We start from the raw sequence: 26,865 nt of genomic DNA, 5'->3' as shown, positions 1-26,865 counted from the left end.
ATTCTCTGAACCTTTGTTCTCAGGATGCTGTCATTGAAGAATGACTTTGTCATCCAGGAACAGTGCTAGCCACATATTTGGATGTGTCATTTTTCCCAGTCAGATCCTTGATTGCAATGCTCTTCCCTTCAAGAACTAGAATGTCAGTTCTACATACCTGTCACACATTCCCCATAGGACTTGAATAATTAAACATCAAGACAGAATAATAACGTACACATTCAACCCCTGTGCCTTAAAATAAGATGGGACTTTATCTCTCATTCTATGGGAAAAATTCAATAATGATTTCTGACCTGCAGGAATTTATAACTTGAGTATTATTTGAATCCTGTTCTGATGCATGCACTCAGGAAGTAGCATCCCGGATGGCTGTCTAGGGCCAAGAAGTCACAAATTCTCTGCATGGTCAGGAAGCCAGGGAGAAATGGCCTCTAGTGTGGGGAATGTCTGATTTCTATTCATTTCACCTGTAATTCATGTCCATAATACACTGAGAAAGAAAAATCTCAAACATTCAAGTCTGAGCAGATGATATTAAAAATAATACATTTTTCAAACAGTTTATGAAAAGAGATCAAAATTATACTGATGGAGAAAGAACATGTCAAATCCTCAGGAGATTCCATCCCCACCCATTGAAGAAGCAAATATTTCAAAAATAGTTTTAGCATTGTAGGTGAGGATGCAGTGGGCATGAATCGCTTCTTTTCGTGGTGGACATGGAATCTATCTACCATGGCCACTGTGGAAATCAGTGTAAGGTTGGATCAACAATGAGAATTCAAACTAAAGTGATCTCTCTTAACCACTTGTGGGAATGGAGCCCACATGTGTCACTCAACATACTAAGACATATCTATATCAATTGACAAGATAACTTAGGGCAGTCAAGATATGGAAACTGTATAAATAATATCATTAGAGAAATGAAAAATAGATAAGATATATTTTTTACATAAATCAATGTGGCAGTCACTGATTTGTAAGACTGAATACGTTTTTCTCTGTTACCCTTAATAAAGCATGAAAGAAACACATCCACACTTGTTCAAAGAATCTCTATTAGGCAATGGATTTCCTAAATTCCAACCCAACAAAGGTTCTATTTGTAGATAAAATCTTAAAAGAAGAGATGGCATGTTGAAATTAGATGTGATACCCAGCAACAGGACTGAGTTTGGAGGAAACCACAGTGCTGGGTGGAGACATGTTTCACTACAAGGCACTAAATACAGGAACTGAAGAACAACCAGGAGATCACGTTTTAGAACTAGGTTAGATTGTAAATGTCTGCACTGGTAAGACTATTTGAATGACTGAGTGGGTGTTGAATCACAATAATTCATTAATTTTCTGATCAATACCAGACAATCTGGCCTGATGACAAGTTCTCCAGAGGTCAGGACACAGGTATTTTCAGGAGATTCTGCATGTGTGACTAGCATACTTTTGCACACAAACTACAGCATGAACAACATTCAAGGCTGAACGTTGTATGTGGTACTGCCCTTCCCTATCACAGCCAAAAGAGTACATGTTTTCCCATGATTCAGCTCAAGCTCTGAATGACACAGGCCCTTGAAGACCCTCTCACCTCTCACTAATACAGAAAAGCTGAGGAAACCCACTGAAATGATCTCCAGTGGTGTTCATGCACATGGGTGTTGAAACAGGACGGGGGCCCCAGCTGCTCATCAGGAGAGTGTCCCTGGGGCATTGACACTCTGGGCATGAATGACATCATGGCACCCGCGGCTGCAGACTGTGATTCTCACAACATGTTTTCATACCAGTGTTGATGGAAAGGTGGCAGACCTCAGGTGCAGATCCTTAGGCCAGAAATTTCCAAATGCTTCCAGGAATCATGACACAGATGGGCATATGGGAACCGCGATCTACACACATGCTCCCCATGCAGTTAGAGGAAGAAAACAGGCACTTAGACTTAAAGGCATGTGTGATGTTGGTCTGCAGGAGAAAAGGGTTTCACTTCTGCTCAGTCTTACATTCTGGGAGCCATGCAGAAGCTGTGTGCTCTCCTGATTTCCCTCTTGCTCCTGAAGTTTTCTCTCATGTTGTACAGTTGGACAGAAACCAGCTGCTTTTGGAGAATAAAGCATGATGAAGAGGATGGTGGAGGTTTGAGGAATGCCTGTCAGTTTTTACTTTACCTGTCTCCAGAACCACCTGAGGAAGATTTGTATAATAATATGACGGATTTTAGGTAAGTCATTCACTTCTTCATTTCCAGCATCAATGTCATAAGTTAGAAGTGTGTGTAAGAAAACTCAGGAAGTTCTGTTCTGTGGTTCCCTCTGTCATGCTTGAACCACAGAAAATTTTCTCTTTTATTGATCGCTATTTTGGTATTTTCTCATGCATTTTATTGTACTGTGGTTTTCTTAGATTAGATTCCAATTCACTAATCTGGAAGGTGAGAGAGATAGGTTTCTCTTTCTTGTCTCCTCATGGTTCTCCTGATTGTGAAAGCTGTCATGGCCCAGGGTCTCAGAATATGACATGAAAACACAAATACAAACCACTGGCATGAGTTCCATGTTTAGAAGTTGTGTTAGAGTGTTTCTTCAAGTGTGTGCCAAGGATTCCTCCATCACTAATTGTAACCAAACCCTTCATAAAGAAGTTTCTTAATTTTGGTCTCTAACCAGAATGCAGATATTCACACATAGAAATAGAGGTGTGTGACTAGTGTATATGATGGCCAGTCAAGTATTACATAGATATGTGTGAGTAGACATAGACATCACTTTCAAAATCATCTCTATACCAGTCTCTGATGTTCTCCAGCTGAAAATGATGACGGATAAAATAAAACCATGAGTGGTCAGATTCTATGTCAACCCAGTTTTATTTTGCTTCACTTGTGCCTAATCACAGATTTAGGGCATGATTAATATCAGATAAGTGATCGATATTCCTTTGAATTAATTAGTAAATGCAACATGAAGAGAATTATTGGAGAACTAAAATATTCTTATTGGAAAAGGAGATGAAATTTGTCGATGAGGTTTTCAGATCCTATGTTGAAACTGTTAGATGAAGAGCAGAGATAATGGGGACATAGTATTGAAATTGCTCAACTTTGCTGCTGTATAATGTGCCTGAGCCTTTTTTATACATGTACTGAGGTTCTTTGTGCTTTCTTGTGGGAATTTTCAAGAACGAATTGCAACTGTTAGCCCTACTAAGTCCTGGGCACACTTTCATTCTGGTGGTTGCTTCCTATTACTGTTTTTCAGTTTCAGGTCAGCAGGGTTGGCATTTCTGTCACCTCCTCTTTGATATTCTACCTCATAATGAAAATTCTCATTAATGAAACTTTAATAAAGTTATTCACATGGCTGATTCTTTATTGCAAAATGTATTGAACCAAATTTAAACACACATCACATAGCTTTTAGGGTCTTTCACATAATTTTTTACATATAAATAGCATAGAACATTAAACATAGAAAATTTTTCTATCTTCACCAATGGAAACCAGACATTTGATGAACTTTTAATTATCATAGGTACTTATTTTATTCAGCAAAGCTTAAGATGAGGCACAAACACTCATATTAAGGAGGACAAGGCAAACTAGTAAAAGGAAAATGGTCACAAGCAGGCAATAGAGTCAGATATACACTGACTCCCACTGTTCAACGTCCCACAAAAACTGAAAGCTAAACAATCATAACATATGCAGAGGACATAGCACAGAGCCTGCAGACTCTGATTGTCACATCAGTGTCTGTGAGCCCGTAGGAGCCCCTCTTTGTTGATTCTATGAACTGTGTTCTCCTAGGGTCCTTGACCACTCTGGGCCTCCATCCTTCCTCCCCTTCTATTGCAGGGTTCCCTAACTCTGCCTGTTTTTCAGGTGTGGGTCTCTGCACCTTTTTCCATTAGGTGCTCAAAGTAGTCTTTCTGATGATGATCAGACTACACTGTTTTATGGGTATAATAGAGTAACATTAGAAATCATTTCATTTATTTCTTTCTGTCTTTTCTTCCTTCCCTCCTTCCTTTCTTTCTTTTTCTTCTTTTGTCCTTCCTTTCCTTATTTTTCTTTCTTCCTGTCAGTCATGTTTGGTTTTACTCTACATTTCTGAGCCATTCAACTTGCAGTTGTCTTTTCTGTACTCTCTCTCTTCCTCCATGTGTCCCACACCTGATCTCTCCTGTTAACATTTCCCCCATTTCTAGTCCAAGTGCAAAAATCTATTCAATTTCAGCCCTGTGTTGATTTCCTGTCATTGACTTCTCTTCTGTGTGCTTGCCTGTTTTCTAGAGCTGTCAGGTGTGCTGTGAAGTAGTTAGTGTGGTATCTAATTATTTTCATACACACCCTTAGTGCTGGCATCACTTTCATGGTGTCTCATAAGTTTTAGTATATTGTGTATTCCTTTTCCCTGAACTACAGAAAGTCTTTACTTTCTTTCTTTAGGTCTGTCTTGATCCAGGAGTCATTTAATATAGTGCTTCTTCCAAATGAATTGTCATCTTTTGGTTGTTGTTGAAATATACTTTTATTTCATGAGGGTCTGATAGCAGGGTGTTACTTCAATGTTCTTGTATTTGTTAAGACTAGCTTTGTGTCCAAGTATGTGATCACTTTTGGGTGAAATATTTTTAAGTTTCTCTTTCATAGCCTTCAGAGTACCTTCCCATGCCAAAGACACTAGAATGTTTGTGCAAAGGTTGTATGGAGGCAGCGGCTTAACCTCTGCATAGTCAATGCATTGTATGGATGTCATCTTTAGCAATGAGGCCTTGCTATCCATTTGCAGGAGCATACTGTTATCTTCCAAAGAGTTTGTGGTGTTTGGGTTTTCCATGGTACCTCATTGACCAACAAAAAAATTGTATGTAACCCAGTTCTAGTCCTGGAAGGATTATTTGGTGAGTGGAGTTGCCAGTTGGAATGCCATCTCCCTCATGATTAGGAGACATCATTAGGATCACTTTTACATATTTAAGATAAATTTCACTGCATTGGATTTCCTTGTCACTCAAATGCCCTAAATGCTACATGTCTCTGCCCACACTCCCTCCCTCAACCCAATCTCCTCTACTGTTTTGCCTTCAGTTTGTAGTGGTATTTGCTTACTTTGGGTAACATAGCTTACTTTGGGCCATATAAAGTGCTCCTTGCGATTGTATGTGACCTCTTAAAAGGAGAGGAAAGAGAGATCATGAAGTTCTTCTCCCTTTTATCCATTTATTTTATTTTTATCATCCTTTTAAGAAGTCATATGCAATGTTAAGAAGCACTGGCTTCTTTGGGCTCCATAGCCCCAGGTTATGGGCAAAGCAAATACCCTTATATTTCCTCCTATTTTGTCTCAATAAGAATGTTCTAAACCTAATGCAAACTATATACAGTAAGAATGATTATCAAATGTTATCCAGGAAATACAAAGGGTAAATCACATAAAGATAAATGGAACTACAACTGACAAGAACAACATCAAACAAGAAACACACGCTCCATATGTGGATCATAGGTAAATGGCTAATTGTCAAGATGACTCCAATAGCTGGCCTAGCCTGAATATCCTAACTTTAGTATCTAAGGTTTTCTTAGCTAAGATATGAGGGGATTATAACTGTAACTATCTAATCATCAATCCCATCAACGATCTAAGAAGGAAGATATTGGGACCCAAGAAAACACAAATTGCAAGCAACCAATTACCAAAAAATTGTGAGAATAGAGAGAGACAGCTGGCAATATGGACAGTCATCTAAATATTGGCAGCATCACTGTGGCATCCATTCTGAGTACAGTTCTAGAATATCTGACAGACAATTTCTAGAAGCAGGAATTTTGGAAAACCATCTTACCTTGTCTTGGCAAGGTTCAGTAGTCTCTTTTCCTTTTGTCCCACTCATCCAAAAAGGACAGTATGCATACTGTCAGCAGTTGAGGCAAAGGCAGTCTTTGCCCAGCAGGCCATTTTGTGTCAAGAAGAAGACACACTTATAGAAGGAGTGTCTTAGAACCCCAACATTCTCTCAGGAGTAGATCAGTGATGCCAGGAGCTATTGTGTCTCTCATCAACAGAATTATAAATTATCAAAACTATAAATGCCATAGTCTCTAGGTCTATGAAACATTTGAAGACTACCTGTCCATCTGACCTGAATTCATGTAAATCTGGAAATGGTATTATTTGAAATATTTTTGATAAACCTTGCCAAGACAAGGTAAGATGGTTTTCCAAAATTCCTGCTTCTAGAAATTGTCTGTCAGATATTCTAGGACTGTAATCAGAATGGATGCCACAGTGATGCTGCCAATTTTTAGGTGACTGTCCATATTGCCAGCTGTCTCTGTCTATTCTCACAATTTTTTGGTAATTGGTTGCTTGCAATTTGTGTTTTCTCGAGTCCCAAAATCTTCCTTCTTTGATCTTTGATGGGATTGAAGATTAGATAGTTACAGTTATAATTTTCTTGTAGAGGTAGTGTTAAAAAACAGTCTTTTAAGTCAGTAACTATAATAGGTCATCTTTTAGGTAACAGAGAAAGCAAAGGTGTTCCAGCCTGTACAGATCCCATTGACTGAATGACATTATTGATGGTTCTCAGATCTATCAGTGTTCTCCATTGAACAGATTTTTTTTAATCACAAATACAGGAGAATTTGAAGGGCTGGTAGATTCTTCAATATGTTGAGCAGTTAACTGCTCCTGAACAAGCTCTTCTAAGGCTTGTAGTTTGTCCTGTGTCATAGGGTATGGTCCAACCCAGAGAGGTTTACCAGCTAGCTATTTCAAAAGCAGTGCCAATGGTACCTATGAAAGGTATATGGTTTAATGGTGGTTGTGCTCTGTTTGTGTACAGCCTGAATGGTTGGAGGCTATATTTATCATATATCATAATATTATTTCAAGAAACATAAATTGGTCTATATTCCACTTCTGAGATTGGAGAAATGTTGATCTCGGTATTTCATTGCTGAAACAGATCTCTGCCGCAAAGATTCACTGCTACATTAGTCACATACAGCTTCAGCCTTCTCCATTGTCATTCTGGCCCTATGCATTCAACATGCCTTGTGCTTTGTTTTACCCGAGATGGGGTTCCAATCCCCAGAAATTGGACATCTGCCTCTTGAAGAGGACAATACAGATGCCGTGATTTTGGTGTAGTTATAGTGAGATCTGCACCTGTGTCCTCAAAGCCTTCAAGAATAATGTGATCAATTCATACTCAAAGATTTGGTCTTTGTTCTTTTATGGAGGTCTTCCAAAATATTTGTTATATTATGTTTTTGGAAGTTTTTGATCAGAGCTGTTTTATCATCCAGTGCATTACTGTGCTTTACAATAGGTACTGGAATATTTTATTGTCCTGTGGAGGAATTTCCTCCACAATGGCTGGAAATGACTGGATCACGTTCAATTTGGGGGCCTGGAGGAGGCCCTCTGAGTTGTTTTCCAATGGTAAAGGGTTGCCATGTGTATGTCTTGTCGATCTGCATTCATTGGTCCAGTGTCAGCCTTTGCCACATCTTCTGCATAATCCAGGAGGTTGAGGTCTCCTGTTTGGGTTATTTCTATAAGAAGCATTGCTTCTAGGAGCACCCTGAGAGTAATTTTTTCTCATGACCAGGTGTACCACAGTTAAAATACTTTAATGCCTTCTTCCACATTTTCACCCTCCCATTCCCAGTCCGCCCATAATTTGTATTCTATTTCTCCACCCCCATTGCAATCCACATGCTCTCCATCATGTCTTCTATACCTCATCTCTGAGTCTACAGTCTGTAGCTGTGTTATCATGTACTTAGCAAATAATATCCACATATAAGTGAGTATGGTCCATATTTATGTTTTGGGTCTTCATTATCTTACCTAGAGTAATTTTTTTCTAGTTCATCCCATTTGTCTCCCAATTTCATGGTGTCATTTTTTTAACTGCTGAGTAATACCTCATTGTAGAAATGTACCATACATCTTCTTTATCAATTTTTCCATTTAGTGATATTTATGTTGTTTACATTTTCTGGCAAATAAGAATAGAGCAGCAATGGATATGGTTGAGAATATGTCGTTTTGATGAGATGAAGCATCCTTTAGGTATATTCATAAGAGTAGCATATCTGGATCTTGAGATAGAATAATTCTCATCTTCATGAAAAATAACTATGCTGATTTCCATATTGGCTATATAAGTGTCCACTCTCATCCACAATGGAGGAGTGTTCCACTTGCTTTGCATCCTCATAAGGGTGAACTATCAGTTGTGTTACTGATATTCAATATTCTGACAGATATAAAATGTAACCTCAGTGAAGTTTTGATTTATATTTTCCTGATGACTAAGGATATTGAACATTTCTTTAAAACTTCTGGGACATGTGATATTCCTCTTTGGAGAATTCTCCATAAGGAAAAGTGGCTGGCTAAAGAAACCCACCCTCAATCTGGATCCCAGAACTAGGGAAATATGAATCAGATCAGGACAGAAATAAACACAGTTTGGCTCAGTCAGATCAGAGCCATCTCTGCCCCTGGCTAACTGAGTTGTGAAACCAACCAATCACACAGCAGGACAGTAGAACCCTGGGCCCCAAGTCAACCCCTCATTGACTCCAAGATAGCCTGTGTAAACTGGCCTGCCTGGTCAGTTAGGAAAAAAGTCTGTTCTCTCCACCCTGGTAGAAGAAGCTACTCTTCTGGACTCTTTTTTGCCAAATAAATCTCTTTCTCCAAAGAGTTTTGGGTGTGAAGATCTTCATTCATTGGCATAGAGAAGATCCTTGCTGAGACATCCCCCAGTGGACAAAACAATGGAGAGCTGAAAGAGCAGGCCCTCTCATATTGTACCAACCTGGATCCTGAGACCCCAGATGGAAAGCACCTCCTATGAAGTCAACCTTTGGGTCACCCATTACTGTCTTTCTCCTTACCATCTGCCATACCTTTAACATATACAGGCCTTCAAATATCACCTCCCTCTTAATTTCTCTCCCTTCAGGTGGCATTGGTAGAGAACACAACAATGATTTTTCAACATGTCCACCTTTTTTATTTTATTTTATAATTTATTTTAATTGTATATATCAGCCATGGATTCCCATGTTCTCCCCCCCTCCCCCTTCCCCCCAGCTCTTCCCCCGTCCCATCTCCTCGAGGGCAAAGACTCCCCTAAGGATTGAGTTCAACCTGGTAGATTCAGTCCAGGCAGGTCCAGTCCCCTCCTCCCAGGCTGAGCCAAGTGTTCCTGAATAAGCCCCAGGTTTCAAACAGCCAACTCATGCACTGAGCACAGGGCCCAGTCCAACTGCCTGGATACCTCCCAAACAGATAAAGCTAATCAACTGTCTCATTTATCCAGAGGGCCTGATCCAGTTGGGGGCACCTCAGCTGTTGGTTCATAGTTCAAGAGTTTCCATTCGTTTGGCTATTTGTCGCTTTGCTTTATCCAACCTTGGTCTCAACAATTCTCGCTCATAAAAACCCTCCTCTTTCTCACCAATTGGACTCCTGGAGCTCCATTTGGGGCCTGGCTGTGGATCTCTGCATCTGGTTCCCTCAGTCATGGATGGGGTTTCTAGCACAATTAGGGTGTTTGGCCATCCTATCACCAGAGTATGTCAGTTCGGGCTTTCCATCGACCATTGCCAGTAGTCTATTTTGGAGGTATATTTGTGGATTTCTGTAGGCCTCTCTAGCAATTTGCTTCTTCCTAGTCTCATGTGGTCTTCATTTATCATTGCCTTTTATTTCTTGTTCTCCCTCTCTGGTCTTGATCCAGCCGGGATCTCCCGCTCTGCTAAGCTCTTTTTTCCTCAACCCTTGCCCCTCATTACCCTAACTCACGTCCATGTTGTTCATGTAGATCTCATCCATTTCTCTGTCATTGGGCAACCCCTGTGTCTTTCTTGGGATCCTGTTTTCTAGGTAGCCTCCCTGGAGTTGTGAGTAGCAGTCTAGTCATCTTTGTTTTACATCTAGTATCCTCCTATGAGTGAGTACATACCATATTTGTCTTTCTGAGTCTGGGTTACCTCAATCAGGATGATTTTTTTCTAGATTCATCCATTTCCTGCCAACCTCACGATATCATTGTTTTTCTCTGCTGATTAGTATTCCATTGTGTATATGTTCCACATTTTATTTATCCATTCTTCAGTTGAAGGGCATCTAAGTTGTTTCCAGGTTCTGGCTGTTACAAACAATGCTGATATGACCATAGTTGAGCAAGTGCCCATGTGGCATGATTGAGCACTCCTTAGGTACATGTCTAAGAGTGATATAGCAGGATCTTTGGGGAGATTGATTCCAAATTTTCTAAGAAAGTGCCATATTGATTTCCAAAGTGGTTGTACAAGCTTGCATTCCCACCAGCAGTGGAGAAGAGTTCCCCAAGCTCCACATCCTCTCCAGCCTAAGCTGTCTTCAGTGTTTTTGATCTTAGCCATTCTAACAGGCATGAGGTGGTATCTCAGAGTTGTTTTGATTTGCATTTCCCTGATAATTAGGGATGTTGAGCAATTCCTTAAATATTTTTCAGCCATTTGAGTTTCCTCTGTTGAGAATTTTCTGTTTAGTAATATAACGCATTTCTTTATTGGACTGTTGGGCATTTTTGATGTCTAATTTCTTGTGTTCTTTATATATTCTGAATATCAGTCCTCTGTAAGATGTGGGGTTGGTGAAGACTTTTTCCCATTCTGTAGGCTGTCGCTTTGCCTTGTTGACCATGTCCTTTGCTCTCCAAAAGCTTCTCAGTTTCAAGAGGTCCCATTGATTGATTGTTTCGCTCAGTATCTGTGCTACTGGTGTTATATTTAGGAAATGACCTCCTATGCCAATGTGTCCAAGACTACTTCTTACTTTGTCTTCTAGCAGGTTCAGAGTAGCTGGATTTATTTTGAGGTCTTTGATCCACTTGGACCTCAGTTTTGTACACTGTGACAGATATGGATCTATTTGCAGCCTTCTACACATTGATATCCAGTTATGCCACCACCATTTGTTGAAGATGCTTTCTTTTTGCCGTTGTACAGTTTTGGCTTCTATGTCAAAAATTATATGTTCATAGGTGTGTGAATTAATGTCAAGGTCTTCAATTCGATGCTATTGATCCCCACGTCAGTTTTTATGCCTTTACCAAGCTGTTTGTATTACTGGAGCTCTGTAGTAGAGCTTGAGGTCAGGATTTGTGATGCCTCCAGATGTTGTTTTATTGTACAGGATTCTTTTGGCTATCCTGGGTTTTTTGTTTTTCCATATGAAGTTAAGTATTATTCTTTCCAGGTCTGTGAAAAATTGTGTTGGTATTTTGATGGGAATTGCATTGAATCTGTAGGTTGCTTTTGGTAAGATTGCCATTTTTACTATGTTAGTCCTGCCTATCCATGAGCATGGGAGATCTTCCCATTTTCTGACAACTTCAATTTATTTTTTTCAGGGACTTAAAGTTCTTGTCATATAGGTCCTTCACTTGCTTGGTTAGTGTTATCCCAAAGTATTTTATACCATTTGTGGCTATTGTAAAGGGTGATGTATCTCTGATTTCCTTCGCAGCCTGTTTGTCAATTGTATATAGGAGGGCTACTGATTTTTTGGAGTTGATCTTGTATCCTGCTATGTTGCTGAAGGTGTTGATAAGCTTTATCTGTTCCTTGATGGAATCTTTGGGGTCACTCAAGTATACTATCATGTCATCTGCAAATAGGGAAAGTTTGACTTCTTCCTTTCCAATTTGTATCCCCTTAATCTCCTTATGTGGTCTTATTGCTCTGGCTAGAACTTCAAGTACTATATTGAATAAGTATGGAGAGAGTGGACAGCCTTGCCTCATTCCTGATTTTAGTGGAATCACTTTGAGTTTCTCTCCATTTAATTTGATGTTGGCTGTTGGCTTGCTGTAAATTGTCTTTATTATGTTTAGGTATGTTCCCTGTATTCCTGTTTGCTCCAAGACCTTTATCTTGAAGGGGTGTTGGATTTTGTCAAATGCCTTTTCTGCATCTTCTGAGATGATCATGTGTTTTTTTTTCCTTTGAGTTTCTTTATATGGTGTATTACATTGACAGACTTTCATATGTTGAACCACCCTTGCATCCCTGGGATGAAGCCTACTTAATCATGGTGGATAATTGTTTTGATCTGTTCTTGGAGTCTGTTTGCAAGTATTTTATTGAGTATTTTTGCATCATTGTTCATGAGGGAGATCAGTCTGTAGTTCTCTTTCTTTGTTGTATCCTTGTTTGGTTTAGGAATCAGGGTAATTGTAACCTCATAGAAGGAGTTTGGTAATGTTCCTTCTGTTTCTATCGTGTGGAACAATTTAAAGAATATTGGTATTTACTCTTCTTTGAAGATCTGGTAGAATTCTGTGCTGAAACCATCTGGCCCTGGGCTTTTTTTGCTTAGAAGACTTTTAATGAGTGTTTCTATTTCCTTAGGGGTTATTGGACTATTTAAATAGTTTATCTGGTCTGGATTTAACTTAAGTATGTAGTATCTATCCAGAAAATTATCCATTTTTTTTAGATTTTCCAGTTTTGTGAAGTAGAGGTTTTTGAAGTATGACCTGATGATTCTCTGGATTTCCTCAATGTCTGTTGTTATGTCTCCCTTTTCATTTCTGATTTTGTTAATTTGGATGCTCTCTCTGTCTTTTGGTTAGTTTGGATAAGGGCTTGTCTATCTTGTTGATTTTTCTCAAAGAACCAACTCTTTGTTTCATTAATTTTTTTTGTTTTGTTCTCTTTGTTTCCATTTTATTGATTTCAGCTCTCACTTTGATAGTTTCCTGGTGTCTATTCTTCCTGGGAGACTTTGCTTCTTGTTCTGGAACATTCAGGTGTGCTGTTAAGTCACTAGTGTGAGATTTCTCCAACTTCTTTATGTGGGCATTTAGTGCTATGAATTTCCCTTTTAGCACTGCTTTCATAGTGTCCCATAAGTTTAGGGATGTGGAGTCTTCATTTTCGTTGATCTCTAGGAAGTCTTTAATTTCTTTCTTTATTTCTTTCTTAACCCATTGGTGATTCAGTTGAGCGTTATTCAGTTTCCATGAGATTGTAGGTTAGCTGCAGTTTTTGTTGTTATTTAAACCTAACTTTAAACCATGGTGGTCTGATAGAACACAGGAGATAATTCCAATTTTTTTGTATCTGTTAAGATTTGCTTTGTGGCCAAGTATGTGGTCGATTTTAGAGAAGGTTCTGTGTGGTGCTGAGAAAAAGGTATATTCTTTTTTGTTAGGATGGAATATTCTATCGTTATTGATTAAGTCCATTTGAGTTATAACATCAGTTAAGTCCTTTATTTCTCTGTTAAATTTCAATTTGGGAGATCTGTCCAGTGGTGAAAGTGGGGTGTTGAGGTCTCTCACTATTAATGTGTGGGGTTTTATATGTGGTTTAAGCATTGGTAATGTTTCTTTTACATATGTGGGTGCCCTTGTGTTTGGGGCATAAATGTTCAGAATTGAAACTTCATCTTCTTGGATCTTTTCTGTGATGAGTATGTAATGCTTTTCTTGATCTCTTTTGATTGATTTTAGTTTGAAGTCTATTTTTCTGGATATTAGGATGGCTACACCCATTTGTTTCTTTAGACCATTTGATTGGAAAGTCTGTTCCCATCCTCTTATTCCTAGGTAGTGTCTATCTTTGAATTTCAGGTGTGTTTCTTGTATGCAGCAGAAAGATAGGTCCTGCCTTTGTATCCATTCTGTAAACCTATGTCTTTTTATAGGTGAGTTAAGTCTGTTGATATTAAGGGACATTAATGACCAGTGATTGTGCATTCCTGTTATTTTTTGGTGGTAGTGTGTGTGTACTTCTCTTCACTGGGGTTTACTGCTGTGGTTTTATCTATTGCCTGTGTTTTCGAGGGTATATCTGACTTTCTTAGGTTGGAATTTTCCTTCTAGTGCTTTCTGTAGGGATGGGTTTGTGGGTAAGTATTGTTTAAATCTGGCTTTGTCTTGGAATGTCTTGTTCACTCCATCTATGATGATTGAAAGTTTTGCTGGGTATATTAGTCTAGGATAGAATCCATGGTATCTTAGTGTCTCCATTACATCTGTCCATGTCCTTCTGGTTTTCAAAGTCTCCACTGAGAAATCTGGTGTTATTCTAAGGGGTTTGCCTTTTTAAGTCACTTGGCCTTTTTCCTTTGCTGCTCTTAATATTCTTTCTTTATTCTGTACATTTAGTTGTTTAATTATTATGTGGCAAGGGGACTTTTTTTGAGGGACTAGTCTGTTTGGTGTTCTGTAGACTTCTTGTATCTTCATAGGCATTTCCTTCTTTAAGTTGGGAAAGTTTTCTTCTATGATCTTATTGTGCCTTTGAGTTAGTATTCTTCTCCTTCCTCTATCCCTACTATTCATAGGTTTGGTCTTTTCATGGTGTCCCAAATTTCTTGGACATTTTGGGTCATGACTTTGTTGGCTTTAGTATTTTCTTTGACTGATGAATCTATTTCTTCTACCGTATCTTCAATGCCAGAGATCCTCTCTTCCATCTCTTGCATTCTGTTGGTTATACTTGCATCTGAAGTTCCCATTTTTTTTCTCAGATTTTCTATTTCCAGCATTTCCTCTGTTTGTGTCTTCTTCATTTTTTCTATTTCCTTTTCAGGTCTTGGACTGTTTCCTTCATCTGTTTCATTGCTTTCATGATTTTCTTTCAGGGCTTTATTGTTTTCTTCCAGGGCTTTCTTGTTTTCTTCTGCTTTATTTGTTCCTTTCTCTAGTTTTTTATAGCATTCTTCCCATTTTTTGTTTGTCTTTTCCTCATGATTAATTCTATATAAGCCTCTACCTTCTTCATTATGTTATTCATAAAGCTGTTTTCTTCTGCCTCTTCCAATTTTTGATGTTCAGGTCTAGATTTTGGAGGAGGGCTAGGTTCTGGTGATGCTGTATTGCTCTTTATTTTGTTGTATGTATTTCTGCCTTGATGTCTACCCATCTCCTTGTGGTTTCATTCTTGGTCTTATCAGTACACTCATTCCAGACAGAGCTGACAGATTCAGGAAGTCTCTCTCTCTCTTGTCCAGATGGGAGATCCGGGACTGGATGGGAGCTCTTGTCCAGATGGAAAGTCCAGGGTAGGATGGGAGCTGGGGCCTGGCCTCTAAGTCTCAGGAAGTGGCTGGGATCTCGGGCGATGATGGGCGTGCGAGGAAGGCGTGGAGATTGCCGGGTCTGCCGGGGTCTTGGAGGAGGGGAGCCTTCCCGGTGGTGGTGAAAGGGATCCTGCCTGATGGCCAGAACCTGGGGTCAAGTTGGGCAGGTCTTCCCCAGAATGGTTGGTGTCCAGGGATGGGATCTAGGCTGAGTGCAGGCATTCACCTCTTGTCCAGATGGGAAGTCCACAGCAGCATGGGACACCTTTTAATATCTCAAACCTTCTCTCGCAACCAGTCCTAGAATACTTGTCATCACACTCATACATTGAGACTCTAAAAGAGTTACTAAGCTATCTGATACACATGCAAGAAAGAGCACTACCTTTGGCCACTTACACATGGTACAGATGGCAGCACCTTCATATACAAGGAGTATATGGAGTAGGATATGCAATTGTCTCAGATACCATAGTGGTCAAAACACAAGCTCTTCCAGCCCATACCACAAATCAGCAGGCTGAACTGATAGTTCTAACCCATGCTTGTTAAATAGCAAAGAGACAACCCCCAAAACTATTCACAGACCACCAGCCTGCTCCTGGTCTCAGAATAATGAGACCTCATCAACTTCTCAAGGATCATGCCCTACCCTATCAGGCCATGCCCTACCTCTTCTCCTTCTACTTCTTCCCACTCACTCATATTGCTATTAAACTCTACATTTGGATATTTAAGATTTAAGAGACATGTGCCCAGCTGTTCAAATATACCACTCATGTGGTAGGCTCTGGAGACCGCTGGAAACATAATGCATATGCAGGAAACAACCCTGCCTGTTATAAAAAATAGAGAATCTTTTACTTTCTGATTAAGGACCCAAGGCATTGCAATTGAAAAATGGGAGTCATTGGGAAACTTTACTATAGCACCAATCAAATTTGCCCACCAGATATGCTCAAATAATAGAGGGCACATTTTGCTCTTTCAGTCCCTAGTAATGGATAGAGTAGAAGTAGTCCAAGATTCTCAAAGGCTCTTACATCCTCAATGTCACCACCTTTTTTTTTTTTGATCCCACATTCTTGTCACACCATCTCTTGTTTCAGACACTAAGTACCACATATCAGCTATTGAATGATGCTCAGGCTGACAATTTTGGAGAATGCTGGTTATGTGTCCTTCCAGAGTCAAATGCTCATCCATCATTTGTGGCCTCACCCATTGTCCTATTAGATTCTCTCACCTTACCATTTATTAATTACTTCAAGCCAAATGTCACCATTATCCCTTATTTCTCTCATATTCTCTTTGGCATTAAAAACTGCTTTAACTCCTCAGTAATACAATTTGTCGGTACTCTGGGTTCTGAAGACTACAATACTACTATTACCCTTGGTACTAAAAAGCCCCTTTGTCCAAACATTCACAATGACTCTATTCTCTGTGATACTCAGGTTTATCACTGTTTACTTGCTTGGTAGTCTGGGACTTGTGTCATGATATTCCTGTTTCCTAAATTATGGATGGTACCTGGTGAAGAACCCTTGTCAATTCCCATCACCAAGTTCATAGCAGCAAGGCATGACAAATGAGCCATCCAAATAATAGTCTTTCTAGCAGCCCTGGGCATAAGTGCAGGTATAGCCACTGGAATATCAGAACTGATTACTTCTCTAGCTATTTACAATCATATTTTCTCACAATTAATCCAGAATTTCCAACAAGTAGCTCAGACCATCCTTACTCTTCAGGAACAAATAGACTCACTGGCCACTGTAGTATTGAAAAATCAGAGAGAATTGGATTTCTTAACAGCAGAAAGAAGTGGTCTTTGCCTCTTTTTGGGGGGAAGAATGTTGATTTCATATCAATCAATCAGGGTTAGTGAAAGATAAGACCCAACAACTTCAAATGGATCTTCAAATCAGAAACAGCTTGATGCCCCCAGACAGTAGAGCACTAATAGTCAGATATGGAAATGAATGCTACCTTTCTTATCCCATCTTTTCTTACTTTTCCTGGCCCTACTATTTGCACCCTGCCTCATAAACATCTTGGTTAGATTTCTTCAACAACAAATCCTGTGAGACCAAAATGAGCCATCTTAGAAATAAGACCAAAATGCCTTCACCCAAAAACTAAGGCCTAAGATTTCTCCTTCTAGGAATAGGCCAATAATTACTGAAACAAGTCAGTCCAGATTCCAGAAACCAGGAAGTATAAAAGTACAGAGTCACAAGGTAGCCATGAGGTAATGCCTGCCAGACTATGGAATGTCCTCTCTCTGGTTTCCAGGGTAACTGATCATAAAAATGCCCCTACCTGAGTTCAGCCAATGAGAAATGGTGGTGGGCAACCACTCACTTAGATGTAAGATTAAGCCATGATTTCTAGAAAGCCCCTAGAAGCGGGCCAATCAGTATTGTACCCGTACTAGCACCCCTAAACGATATAATCTTGTGATTTTTCCCTTTAAAAACTGAGCATGCAGACAGGCGGGCACTTCCTCCAGCTTCCACTGAGTATTGGACGAAGTCTCTGCCTAGGCTTGTATTGCTTTTGGATATCCCAGAATTTAACCTTGCTTTTGCATTCCGGCATGCTCATCTTTGGTGGTCTCTCTGGGGATCACGATCTGGGCACAACAATCCAAAATATTTGGAACCAAACTCTGTGTGAGTTAATATTATGGGATTATCAGCCCCTATCAATGAAGCCAGACATCTGCAGAACCTGGTTACATCTTGAGGAGAAAGATCAAGATTGTACCAAGAACCTTGATGCCTCAATTCAGCTGGAAGCAGTCTAATGATAACTTTGCCCTCTTTCCAACCTCCAACTGCTTATTACACTTTTCTTTTTTTTTTTTTTTTTTCGAGACAAGGTTTCTCTGTGTAGCTTTGTGCCTTTCCTGGAACTCACTTAGTAGCCCAGGCTAGCCTCAAACTCACAGAGATCCGCCTGGCTCTGCCTCTCGAGTGCTGGGATTAAAGGCGTGTGCCACCACCGCCCGGCTTTATTACACTCTTCAATCCCCAGCTGTTTATTACCCTTTCCAATCCCCAGCTGCTTATTACTAAACAAAACAAGGGTGTGAAGAGAAAAGCAGGTGGCTAAAAAAACCCACCCTGACCATGAGCCAAGAACTAGGGAAAGGTAGATCAGATCAGGGCAGAAAGAACCACAGTTTGGCTCAGTTTAGATCAGAACCGTCTCTGCTCCTGGATAACTGAGTTGTGAAACCAAACAATCACAGAGCAGAATAGTAGAACCCTGGGCCCCAAGTCAAACTTTCATTGACTCCACTCCTAAGACTTCCTATATAAATCACCTTGCCTGGTCAGTTAGAAAAAATGGCTGTTCTCTCCTCCCTGGTAGAGGCAGCCACTCTCCTGGACACCTTCTTTCCAAATAAATCTCTTTCTCAAAAGAGATTTGGGTGTGAAGATTTTAATTCACTGGCATAGAGAAGATCCTTGCTGAGATGTCCCTCAGAGGCCAAACAAGGGAGAGCTGAAAGAGCAGAGCAAGGAGGAGCTGAACAGATGATCTTTGCTGAGATGTCTCTAGTGGACACAGCAAGTGTGAGCTGAAAAATAACTCTTTTCTCTGGAGCTGGAGGAGATTGTGACATTTTTGCATGGGGTTTTTCCTTTTGCAGTGTGAAGTAAAAGAAGCATGATCTTAGGCTGAAGAAGCAGAGCTCTGCTAGGAAGTCCTCTTATGTAGGTGTAGAGCAAAGCTCAGCTGTAGCAGCTGTCCAGGAGAGGAGCAGGATTGCTATATCCTGCTGAGAGATCACCCCCCTTCACACCATTTATACCATGACTTTCCCAAATAGTTAGGATACCCTTCCCTGCTGAAGTAGTTCCAGGCATGACTTTCTCGAGAAGTCAGAAAAATTGTCCCTTCCAGGGTTTGGCTGCTTCTTTGTGGTTCCAGCAGTCAGAGCTCTGCACAACAGCTCCAGGTGTCCAGGAAACCTTCGGCGCAGATCTGTTGTTCTCAGCAACTCCAGGTGTCCAGGATACCTCACCTTCCAGGGTTGAACTGTCTCCTTGCAGTTCAGCCATCAAAGCTATTCTGAGCATCTCCAGGTGTTGCCTGACTCCCCAGGTAGTCAGGACACCTTTCCCGGAGTTTCAATACTCACGTTTTGCTGCTAAAATCTGGGACTAAACCCAGAGTTGTTGCATCCAATTTACTTACATTCTCTGTTTAGATTTGTCCTCCATTTTTAATTGGATAATTTAGTTTGTTGATGTCTAGTTCAGTTCATTATATGCTTTGGAAATCAACTCATTATATATTTGGAAATCAGTTTTTTTATATTTTGTCTGATGTGGGGGTTGTTGAAGACCTTTTCCTATTTTGTAGGCTGCCATTTGACCCTATTGATGGTTCTCTTTGCCTTACAAAAGCTGTTAAATTTCATGAGGTACCATTCATTAATTTTCAGTCTTAGAGCTTGCGCTATTGGTATTGTGTTCAAGAATATGTCACCTTGCCATGCGCTCAAGGCTCTTTGCAACTTTCTTTTCTATCAGGTTCAGTGTAAGTTGATTTATATTGAGTTCTTTCATCCTCATGGACTTGAGTTTTGTGCATGGTAACAGATATGGATCTATTTGCATTCATCTACATGTTGACACACTGTTATGTCAGCACCACTTTTTTGAGATGCTTTCTATTTTCCTTTGTATAATTTTGGTTTCCTTTTCAAAAACCAGGTGTCCATCAGTTTTTGGTTTAATATCTGGACCTTCCACTTAATCCCATTGGATAAATTCTCTGTTTTTATCCTAATACCTTGTATTTCCTGTGTTTTTTATTGTTATAGCTTTGTCGTGGAGCTTGAAATCAGAGACGATGTTAACTATGGGGTCATTTTATTGTAGAGAATTGTTTATCTATCCTGTTTTTTTTTTTTGTTTTGTTTTCCCATTTGATATTGAGTATTGTTTTTTTTCAATATCTGTAAAGAATTGTATTGGAATGTGATGGGAATTGCTTTGAATCTATATATGGATTTTGGTAAGATTGACATTTTAACTACGTTAACTCTACCAATTCCTGAGCATGGGAGATCTTTCCATCTTCTGATATTTCTTTCTCTTTCTTTCTTCAAATACTTGAAGACTTTGTCATGCAGGACTTTCATTTGCTTGGTTAGAGTTATACCCATTTTTTTTTAATTTGTGGCTATTGTCAATGGGGTTGTTTTTCTGATTGTTTTTTCAGCCCATTGATCATTCATATATAAGAGGACATGTGATGTTTTTGAGTTAATCTTGTATTTATGCACAACACTGAATGAGATTATCAGCTGTAGCAGTTCCCTGATAGGATTTTAGGGTCACTTATGTATACTATAATAACCTCTGCAAATATTAATAGTTTGACTTCTTCCTTTTTTATTTGTATACACTTGATCTCTTTTAATTCCTAGTTACAGCATGAGCTTGGGAAGAGCAGGAGACATCTACATTGGGTTGAAGGCCAAGATCTATTGTGTGATTTTTTTGATATACTCAATATGGTCAAGACACTTTTACACATGAATGAAAATTTTAATGAATAAAATCTGCTCAACTTTAATCCTTCTTTAGTTATCCTTTAACAAATTAAGGATAAAGTGCCATTCTGTAGATAATTGTTTTTTCATGTTTCTCTAGAGAATGACAATCACAAAACAAATGTAGAGCAGACTGAATGTCTAGGCCTGTAGATGGCATTCAGGGATCACAAAAGCCCCTTATGTATTTTTACAGAGAGAAAACTGTTATCTCAGAATGATCTATTTAGACGAGTTCTGGAAATGCTTTCATCTTTAAAGATCACTTTTTCCATACTCTGACATGAAGAAATCCAGAATTAATATACAAATTTAGAGGGGGCATAGAAAAAGGTTTATTTCATTGGCTTTGAACATTTCATATTTGTAATATCCTCTATGATGCTCTTGTGTCATTTTTAGAGTACCAACAGAGAAATTCGAGTTTTTTCTGGCATTGATTTTTGCTACTGAAGAGATCAACAGGAACCCTTATCTTTTACCCAAAATGTCTTTGCTATTTTCCATCCTTGTTGGCCTGTGTTCTAATATAACGACAGCAATTGATTTACTATATTCACCACAAGCAAATTTTTCAATAATTCCTAATTATAAGTGTGAAAATTCTATATGTGATGTATAACTTATAGGACCATCATGGAGTACCTCTATAAAAATGACAACCATTATCACATCTCCAAAGGTGAGACAGAGTGGTACAAATTAGAGATAGCAGCTTGTCTATGCCAATCCCAAGCTTCTACAGAGAATGAATGGGCAACATGAGTTGGTGTGTGCCAACCTATATTTTCTAAAGGATTAAGAAATCACTTTTTGGTATGTCACCAACATTTCTTTGTATTACAAAAATAAATGAATTGGTGGGGGGCAGAAATGCAAAACTTTTGTTGAACATTCAGACTTGTCATAAATATTCTAGAATCCAACTCAACATTGACAGGTTTATCTAGCTGTCTTCTGTAGGAGGTCTGGAAGGTGAGTAATACAACTCATATCTATGAATGTAGTTTCTGCCTATTATATTCCTCACATTGCTTTCTTTGTTTTTTATCCTTCAGATTTTCTTTGGACCGTTTCATCCTCTCCTGAGTGATAATGTCCTATTTCCCTATGTCTACCAGATAGCACACAAGGATACATGTTTGCCCAAGGCCATAGTCTCTTTGATGCTTTATTTTACATGGACCTGGGTAGGGCTGGTTGTCTCAGATGATGACCAGGGGATTCAGTTTCTCTCAGACTTAAGAGAAGAGATGCAAAGAAATGGAGTCTGCTAAGCTTTTGTGAATGTGATCCAAGATAACATGCAATTGTAAACAGCAAGGGCTGAAATATATGACAAACAAATCATGGCATCATCAGCAAAGGTTGTTATTATTTGTGGTGAAATGAACTCTACCATAGAAGTCAGCTTCAGAAGGTGGGGCTATTTAGGTGTACAGAGAATCTGGGTCACCACCTCACATTGGGATGTCACCACAAGTAAGAGAGATTTCAGCCTTGACCCCTTCCAAGGGACTGTTACTTTTGCACAGCACTGTGGTAAAGTTTCCAAATTTAGGCATTTTATGCAAATAGTGAACATTTCCAAATATCCAGTAGACATTTCTCAGATGAGAACAAAGTGGAATTACTATAACTGTTCAGTCTCTGACACCAACTTTAGCTCAATGAATTATTATTTATTCAACACTACAGTTGAGTGGTTATCACAACACAAATTTGACATGGTCATTAGTGCAGAAGGTTACAATTTATACAATGCTGTATATGCTGTTGCCCACACCTACCATGAAATTGTTTATCAACTAGTAGATTCTCAACCTACAGCTGAACTCAGAGGAATATTCCATGACTGTCATCAGGTAAATTATCTTACTTTCCATCATTCTTAAGTCATTATATTTCTAAATAGCCCCACAAGTGTTCATATGAATTTGTCAGGGACTGTTCTATCAATACAATGATATATCAAATCTCCCTAATATGAATATTTTATGTCAACAAATCAACTTCACAAGATTAACACTCAATGGATGACAACTATTTGTATGTGAAGTAGGTATTTTTGTGAGAATGTATCTCAACATTTTAACAAATGTGCTTAATATTGGAAATAGTCACTGAAAATGTTATCATAAAATCCTTAAGTGACAAATAAGAAAGAATTTCTTTCTAGAGACACAAAATATGTATTGATAAATGTCATAAATAATTATTTATATGAGGTATCAATGTTGACAAATAATAAGGACTGCTTGATGTTAATAACTTTACTTTTATCTCTTATATGTATAATGTATTTGCCTGATATGCATTCCCTCTATTCCTTTCAAAAACTTCCAGTCCTCTCACTGCTTAATTACACAACTTGTCTCTTTTTAAAAATAATTTTTGCTACACACACATACTCAAATTAACCCACACACACTTAAGTAAAATCATCCCTTTGGACAGTTTCCATGCAAATAACAAATGTTCAGATCTCTTTTACTATGTTATTATTTGATAACATTTCTTCTATTTGCACCATGAATAATGCATATGAAGTGTAACAAAATGTAATTATACATGAGATATCTTATATTAACTAGATAGGATATCATCAATATTCTTGTCATTTCTGAAACACATTGAAAATTACGGGCCATTCACAATGTCACTTTGCCTTACTGGATAAGCATAGGTAATCATTTAATGATGTATCTCACTTAGATGGCTTCTTTGCTGAAGAAGAGGGTATTTACTAACCCTATTGGAGAGCTGGTGGACATGAATCTGAGAGGAAAACTGTGTGCAGACTATGACATATACAACATTTGGAATTTCCCCACAAGGTTTTGGATTAAAGGTGAAACTAGGAGGTTATTCCTCCAATTCTCCACAGAGCCAACAACTGCACATTTCTGAAGACTTAGAGCAGACCATGGGAGCAACACTGGTGTGTACACAATCATTTTCATTCCTTGCAGTACATGTGTGCTACAAAAATGTGTGGGATCAGAGTGATGGCTTGGTGGTTAACAACAGTCTCTGCTCTTGGGAAGGGCCCAAGCTCAGTTCACACAGCTCTGTTTTTGATGATTCACAACTTCCAATATGTCCAGGTCATGGTGATACAATCTTTTGGGGATCCATAGACACCAAGAGTTATATTTCAATTCACCTCATACCACAGAAACAGATATACAAAATAAAAACACAATATGTAGATCATTAAAATTTTATAACTAGATAGAAACCATCAAATTTTGTTATTCTATGTCAACATCTTTATAGCTTAATCAAGGGTAGCATGTAATTGTTTCCAGAAACATATTTCTAAATCCCAAACTTTCATTTAACATAAAATTTTAAGCCTGTGAGAGACTCCTACCACATGCCCAGTTTTTTCATTCTGTGACTCTATATAATCCCACTCTGTCTTCTCCCCTACCCAATTCATCATCCTTGATTTTGATTTTAAACCCTTCGGGAGCAATGCATGCCTCCTAAGCATGCCTTTTGGATCATTCTGATCAGGGAAGACACAATTTCTTATTTTTTTTTTTTTAGGTTTTTCGAGACAGGGTTTCTCTGTGTAGCTTTGTGCCTTTCCTGGGACTCACTTGGTAGCCCAGCCTGGCCTCGAACTCACAGAGATTTGCCTGCCTCTGCCTCCCGAGTGCTGGGATTAAAGGCGTGCGCCACCACCGCCTGGCCAAGACACAATTTCTAATCTCTACAGTCAAACTTGATACAAACAATGTGACGCAATGTAATAAATATTGTAGGTCCTTCAACTTCATTGCAGGTATATAGAAAATGCTCAGATACCTGAATATGATATTTAATGTGTGATAATAGAAGAATATTTGAAACCTGTGTCTGTTACGTTGTTCGTTTCAGCTTCCGACTTCTACATGCAGTGTGACATGCACTCCTGGATTCAGGAAATTTCATCAAGAACACGCAGCAGACTGCTGCTTTGACTGTGCCTGGTGCCCAGAGCATGAGGTTTCCAATGAGACTGGTATGTGTTTGTTTGCAGAAGACATTGCTGAAATGGAATATCTTCTCCTTTCAAAAATAGAAAAGTCCTTGAAGGAAACTGAAGACATAAAATATGTGATTTTAATAGAATGATTTCTCTGATATCAACCATAATATGAACTCTGGGAGGAAATTGAACTGTCTTCCTTAAATAACACATCTTGTTCACACAATAAAGGTTACACAATCTATATTTTCAAAAAAAAATCTTTTTTCAATAAAAATTTTGCAGTCATTTTACACACCAATCAGAGATCCCTCTCTTCCCTCCTTCAGCCTCCCCCCCCCCATCTTAACTCCATTCCATACAACAAGAAGGGAAGGCCTCCCATGGGTAAGCACATCCAGTTTAGGCAAGTCCAAGCCCTTCCCTTGGCTCAAGGCTTCACGAGGTGTCCTATTATAGTTAGTGAGCTCCAAAATGGCCTCTCATGTATCAGATGGATTCTGTCCTTCCTCCAGAGGGCCTCAAAGCAGATCAAGCTACACAACTGTGTCCTGATGCAGAGAGCCTATTTCAGTCCCATGCAGGCTTCACAGCCATTGATCCTACTTTCATGAGTTTCCACAAGTTTGGTTTGGACATCCCTGCATGTTTCCCCATCATGGTCTTGATGTCACTGCTCATAGAATCCCTATTATCTCTCTTTGACTGGATTCCTGGAGCACTGCCTGGTGCTTGGCTGTGGATCTCTGTATAGGCTTCCATCAGTTACTGGATGAAGACTCTATGATAACAGATTACTAGAGCAGACCAGTTCAAGCACCCTCACCACTATTTCTAGTTGTCCAAGCTGGGGTGATCTTCGTGGATTCCTGGCAACTTCCCTTGTACCCACTTTCTCTCTATCCCCATGATATTTCCCTCTATCATGATATCTCTTTCATTGCATTCTCTCTCCATCACTTTTCCAGCTTCACCATCCCATTCTCTTATTTCTCATCCCCCATACCCTATCCTTTATTGCCACACCTCATCCCCAGTTCACTCATGGAAATCTCAACAATTCCCCTTTCCTAGGATGATCCATGCATCCCTCTTTGGGTCTTCCTTGTTGGTTAGCTTCTCTAGAGCTGTGGTATGCAGTCTGGTTATCATTTCCTTTACATCTAGTATCCACTTATGAGTGAGAACATACCATGTTTCTCCTGAGTCTAAGTGACCTCACTCAGGAAGAGTCTTCAACAGTTTCCTTCACATGATTAATATTTTTCATGGTTTTCTTAGGTTTCTTTAAGGGAATTATTGATTTCTTCATATTTTTTGTTTGTGTTTTCCTCAATTTTTAAGGAAATTTTTTATTTGCTCTTTAAAGGCCTCTAATATCTTCATGAATTATCTTTAAGGTTACTTTTATCTGCTTCTGCTGCATTGTGATGTTCAGGTCTTGCTGTTGTAGAAGAGCTAGGTTCTGGTGATGCCATATTGCTTTTTATGTTGTTATATGTATTTTTACACTCATGTCTGCCCTTCTCTTTCTCCAACAGGTGCAAGTGGTGCCTGTGTCTAAGTGAGCAGCTATGTTCCACTCTGTGTCTGTGTCATAAACTTAGCTCTTGGTCTAATTGGAGCTGACAGATTCTGTATCTCAGGGAGCTGCTCTTGGTCCAATCCAAGCTAGGTGATTCTGTGAATCAGGGAGCCACTCCTGGTTTTATCAGGGCTCTTCGTCCAGTCAGAGCTGACAGATTCTGTGTCTCAGGAAGCCACTCTTGGTCCAATGAGAGATGGCACTTTGGTTTCTGTGTCTCAGGAAGTTACTTGGGTCACAGGCAGATGGGTATTGAGGTAGGGTGGGGGTCTTGTAAATTGCAGGGTCTAGTGGGGGGTTTTGGGGGGGCATGGAGGAGCTTTCTCTGCTGGACTGCAACTGGGGCAGAGGTGGGTAAGGGTTCCCAGGACTGGCTGTGTCCAAGGGCCTAGATCCTAGAGGCATAACTCACTGGTTGGGAGAAGAGTCCCTCACTCCAAAAAATGTTTAATGAAAACCAGAAATATTTTGTAATTTATTCTACAAGAATCCTTTGAACACAGTATTGCTATCCATATGTCTAATCTTCCTTCACCATTTGTATGAATTGAATTTAAAACAGAATCAGCCAGTCCACATTATTGTCCACCTGGCACACAGCTTATCACTG

At 39.3% G+C, this 26,865-nt stretch overlaps 1 pseudogene; it reads left to right on the top strand.

Moving 5' to 3' along the window:
- Window positions 1-2,021: 2,021 nt before the first annotated feature.
- LOC131900891 (vomeronasal type-2 receptor 116-like) lies at window positions 2,022-26,234 on the top strand (annotated as a pseudogene).
- The last annotated feature ends 631 nt before the right edge of the window (window positions 26,235-26,865 follow it).

Source organism: Peromyscus eremicus, unplaced genomic scaffold (assembly GCF_949786415.1).
Source record: "Peromyscus eremicus unplaced genomic scaffold, PerEre_H2_v1 PerEre#2#chrX_unloc_1, whole genome shotgun sequence".
NCBI lineage: Eukaryota > Metazoa > Chordata > Mammalia > Rodentia > Cricetidae > Peromyscus > Peromyscus eremicus.
Note: the sequence above shows the minus strand (reverse complement) of the source record. Positions and strands in the feature narration are given on the sequence as shown.